Raw genomic sequence first — 5742 nt, 5'->3', positions numbered from 1 at the left:
TGGGAATGCAGATTATAATTGAAAGTGGGTTAAACCACAAGTTTAACTGCAGCCCCAGCTGGGGAATTATCAGAGAAATATTTAACATGTAAATCTTACTCTGTTCTTAATTAGTAATAGCTCTGAAAGACACAGACACTGAGTCACAGGGACACTGGTGGTTCTCGGGGGGTCACAGAGGAGACTCGGACAGCTGACCGATTATGCCCCTGCCACCCCTTCCCTTTTCTGGGAAAAGGAAGGGAAACAAACGTTTCCTGAGCATCTATGTGGTTGGCAACATGCTAAGGACTTGCATGTTTGTCATCTTATTTAATCCCCATTTTTTATAAACAGATGAAGAAACTGGAACTCTAACAAGTTAAGTAATTTACGAGGGGCACAGCAGGATTTGTGTCTAAGGATTCCAAACCTCACCCTTCTTTCACTACTAGCTACTTCCCTAAAACAGCCTAGAGCTGAGGAATCTTCTGCTTTACCAGCAAGCCCAGCTAAGGAGCCTGGTGGCTATTCTCCCTAATTGCAGGCAAGGTTAGAGGTGAAAATCTGCTGCTTCCGGAGATCTCATTTTGTACAACCACTTATATAGGATGGCGCATAGGCCCTAGATTACACTGGCTTCCATTTTACTTCCATATTTTGTTAAACTGCTGGATGAGGGACCACACTTTGAAAAGCACTATTCTAGAGAGACTCCTAAGGCAAAAGCAACCGTTAATAATAATTACTACCGGGGTGCCTGGGTGGCTCAGTCATTAAGCGTCTGCCTTCGGCTCAGTTCATGGTCCCAGGGTCCTGGGATCAAGCCCCACATCGGGCTCCCTGCTCAGCGGGAAGACTGCTTCTCCCTCTCCCACTCCCCCTGCTTGTGTTCCCTCTCTTGCTGTGTCTCTCTGTCAAATAAATAAATAAAATCTTAAAAAAAAACTACTACCATTTATCAAGTACTTACTATGTGTCAGGCACTTTGGTGTCAAGCATTTATATACTATAGTTTCATTTATTCCTATAGTAATCTTATTCTGTATGCTAAGATTTTTAGGTAAATTATATGCTATTTTTATAATGCTACAGTTATTTTGTATGTGCTAGGTTTGATTCCCCAACTAGAACATGCACGTTCTGAAAATTTGGCCAATGTTTTTTCGTTCTTTTTTTTAATATATTTTTTAAAAGATTTTATTTATTTATTTGAGAGAGAAAGAGAGAAAGAGAGAACGGGCAGGAGTCGGTGGGAGGGGCAGAGGGAGAAGCTGACTCCCTGCAGAGCAGGGAGCCCTACTAGGGGTACCATCCAAAGACCCTGGGATCACGACCTGAGCCAAAGGCAGATGCTCAACCAACTGAGCTACCCAGGCACCCCTGTTTTTTTCACTCTTTTTCTGGACCTTCTTTCTTATCCTGTGGTTGTCACACAGTGCTGAACCCATAGTAATAGCTATGATTTGTTGAGCATCTACTATGTATCAAAGCACTCTACTAGGTGATTTTTATAGTTTACCGCAATTTCTACTCCCCAACAACCACATGAAGAGGGTACTATAATTATATCCACCGGACAGGTACTATAACTAAGTTCAGAGAAATTAATTTACTATTCCCAAATCACCAGTAGGTGCCAATGCTGGGATTTGAATCCCCATTTGTCTGAGTCGAAGCCCTGTTCTTATCCTGTTATTCTGGCTTCTTAACTGATTCACAGCATTATGTCTGGCCATCTAATTAAATCCCCAAGAAGTCCTGGCTCCTTTTTCAATGCTCCCTGAGTGTGAATGGAGTTGAGAAGTGTTTGCAGGGGTGGGGGGGAGGTATCTTGATGACTTGGGGATGCTGGCTAGAATGGAGGGAAGGGTGCTGCATATTGTTTTCTTAATTTTATTTTTAAATTGTTCATTGCTTGTATACTGAAATACAATTAAGTTTTGTACATTGATCTTGTATTCTACAGTCTTGCTGCAGCTAAGAAAACAATTTTATTTGCAGTAGCACCAAAAAAAATAAAATAGGAATAGATTTTGACAGATATGCAAGATGTGTACACTGCAAACTATAAGACATTATTGAAAGAAATTAAAGAAGATAATACATGGAAAGGCAGCCCATGTTCATGAACTGGAAGACTTGATATTGTTAAGATGGTAATACTCCCTAATTGATTTATAGATTAAATACAATACTAATTACAGTCTCAGCTGGCTTTTTTTTTTTCAGAAATTGGCAAATAGATCCTTAAATTTACATGGAAAAGCAAGGAACCAAGAATATCCAAATGATCCTGAAAAATAAGAAAAACTCCAAAGAGTCATACTTTCCAATTTCAAAAGTTACTATATAGTTACAGTCGTCAAGACAGTGTGGTACTGGCACAAAGGAAAGACATATAGATGAAAGGAACAGAACTGAGAGTCTGGAAATAAACCCTCAAACATAAGGCCAGTTGATTTTCAACAGGTCTGCCAAGACTATTCAATGGGGTAAAGAATGGGGGCGTCTGGGTGGCTCAGATGGTTAAGCATCTTCCTTCGGCTCAGGTCATGATCCCAGGATCCTGGGATCGAGCCCTGCATCAGGCTCCCTGCTCAGTAGAGAGCCTGCTTCTCCCTCTCCCACTCCCCCTGCTTGTGTTCCCTCTCTCGCTGTGTGTCTCTCTCTGTCAAATAAATAAATAAGATCTTAAAAAAAAATGGGGGAAAGAATGGTCTTTTCAACAAATGGCGCTGGGATCACTGGATATTCACACACAAAAGAACAAATTTGAACCCTTTCTTTATACCATACACAAAAACTAGCTTAAAATGGAGCCTAAATATAGGAGATAAAACTATAAAACTCTTAAAAGAAAACATTCGACTGAATCTTTGTGACCTTGGGTTAGGTAATGGTTTCTTAGACATGATACTAAAAGCATAAGTGACATAAAAAGAATAGACCAATTTAAATACATAAAAATTAAAAAACTTCTCTGCTGCAAATGACATCATCAAGACAACACGTAAAAAGACAACTAATAGAATAGAAAGTATTTGCAAGTCACATATTTTGATAAAGGACTTGTATCCAAAATACATAAAGAATTCTTACAACTCAACAATAAAAAGACATATAACCTAATAGCAAAGTGGGCAAAGGATTTGAACAGACATTTCTCCAAAGAAGATATATAAATGACCAATAAAGCCATGAAAATATACTTAACAGCATTTGTCATTAGGTAAATACAAATCAAACACACAATGATTCTTTAAAAGGTTAAATATAGGGGCGCCTGGGTGGCTCAGTCATTAAGCGTCTGCCTTCGGCTTGGGTCATGATCCCAGGGTCCTGGGATCGAGCCCCGCATCGGGCTCCCTGCTCTGCGGAGACCCTGCTTCTCCCTCTCCCACTCCCCCTGCTTGTGTTTCCTCTCTTGCTGTCTCTCTCTCTGTCAAATAAATAAAATCTTAAAAAAAAAAAAATAAATAAAAGGTTAAATATAGAGTTACTATTCCATCCAGCAATTCCACTCCTAGGTGTGTTCTCAAAAGCATGGGAAACAAGTGTTTAAACAAAAACTTATACACAAATGTTCATAGCAGCACTACTCACAATAGCCCCCAAATGGAAACAACCCAAATGTCCATTAACTAATGAACAGATAAAAAAAGGTATTATATCCATACAATGGAATATTATCCACCCACAAAAAGGAATGCAGTACTAATACATGTTACTACATGGATGAATCTGGAAAATATTAAATGAAAGGAGTCAGGGGCGCCTGAGTGGCTCAATCAGTTAAGCATCTGCCTTTAGCTCGGGTCATGGTCCCTGGATCCTGGGATCAAGCCCCTCAACAGGCTTCCTGCTCAGCCAGGAGCCTGCTTCTCCCTCTCCTCCCCACTCGTGCTCTTTCTCACTATCTCTGTCTCTCTCTCTCAAATAAATAAAAAAATAAAATCTTAAAAATAAATAAATAAATGAAAGGAGTCAGTTACAAAAGAAAATATAGTATATGATTCATAGCACGTAAATGAAATGTCCAGAATAGGAAATCTATTAGAGATAGAAAGTGGATTGGTGGTACTTGGGCTAGGGAGGGCTTGGCGGGAAATGGAGAGTGACTGCTAAAGGGTATGGGATTTCTTTTTGGGGTGATGAAAATGCTCTAAAATTGTGATGATGGTAGGACACCTGGGTGGCTCAATCATTAAGCGTCTGCCTTCAGCTCAGGTCATGATCCCAGGGTCCTGGGATGGAGCCCCACATCGGGCTCCCTATTCAGCGGGAGGCCTGCTTCTTCCTCTCCCACTCCCCCTGCTTTTGTTCCCTCTCTCACTGTTTTTCTCTCTGTCAAAATAAATAAATAAAATCTTTAAAAAAATAAAAGAAAATAAAATTGTGATGATGGTTACAAAACTCTGGAAATATTTAAAAAACCCTTAGTTTGTACACTTTAAATGGGTGCATTTTATGGTAAGGGAATTACATGGCAGGCAGTGGGAAAGGTAGCTAGGAGATGTGTCTTATACCTCATGGCTTCCTTAATACTCCTATTATGGCTTGGGGCACATAGTATGTGCTCAATAAATAATGAAGTAATCATGATTTCAGTCAAACTTATTGGGGACATGTAGAAATAGGAAGAGACCCCCATTGCCAAAGAACCAAAAGAGATCAAATAAAATGACGTCCCCCAAACATAAGACTAAATTATTTTTCAGAAATCACATTTCAGGGCACCTGGGTGGCTCAGATGGTTAAGTGTCTGCCTTCAGCTCAGGTCATGATCCCAGGGTCTGGGATCGAGTCCCGCATCGGGCTCCCTGCTCCTTGGGAGCCTGCTTCTCCCTCTGCTTCTCTCTCTCCACACCCCCATGAATAAATAAATAAAATCTTAAAAAAAAAAAAGAAATCACATTTCAAAGATAATGGCACACACTCTTTTTTCAGTACCAAAGAAATGGAATACAGAAGTTCTCTGCCTTCAAGGAATTATTTGAGCAATAAACATTTAAGCAAACCTTCCTTCTTGCAGACAAGGAAAGTGGTTAGCTGCTTTTCAGAGAACTACATTCTAAACCCAAAACCACATCAAGATTCTTTTTTTCACCTCCCCTCTGAGAGTTTACCTAGTCCAAAGGCACAGTGAAGGCCATAATCTATGACCCTGTCTCAGAGCTGATATAAGCTGGGGAAATAGTTTCGCCCTGAAGTTAGTAAGAATTTATGCCAGGGGCTTATACAGAGGTCAGTTTCGTAAGAGGGGTTAGGATTGAAAAACTGATTCTACTCTGAAGCATCTGGGAATTTTTGATATTTTCTCCAGCTGTGAAGTCCAGGATTGATCATGACATTTAGTTTCTCCATCAGAAGTTTACATAGCCTCAGATAATGCTTAGGAGTAAATGAAACCTGGAATAGCCTCCATAACCTGGTTTGATTTGGGGGTAGAGCTCAGAGTTGAGGTTGCCCTTCATTTCTTAGAGGTGTATTACATCTAGAACAGGTTTAGTGACCCTCAAGCCTTGGGAGAGAGCCTCACTGGCCCTATCATTACCCAGTTTCATGTTGCAGTTTGACATTTTTTTTTTAAACAAAGTAAACCAGTATTGGTAATTTCAGGCTGAGCTGGTCCCAAAAGAACAACTTGATATTTATCTAAAGCATTGTTTCAGGAGCCCTCACCCCCGCCAAGGATTAAGTCAGGTTAGTGGTGCAAAGAGCATCTGAGAGCTGGAGAGACCCATATAGCGGTCACTGGTT

Source organism: Eumetopias jubatus, unplaced genomic scaffold (genome assembly GCF_037043125.1).
Source record: "Eumetopias jubatus isolate StellerSeaLion01/CBP00866 unplaced genomic scaffold, mEumJub1_p1.0 scaffold_7, whole genome shotgun sequence".
NCBI classification, from domain to species: domain Eukaryota; kingdom Metazoa; phylum Chordata; class Mammalia; order Carnivora; family Otariidae; genus Eumetopias; species Eumetopias jubatus.
Note: the sequence above shows the minus strand (reverse complement) of the source record.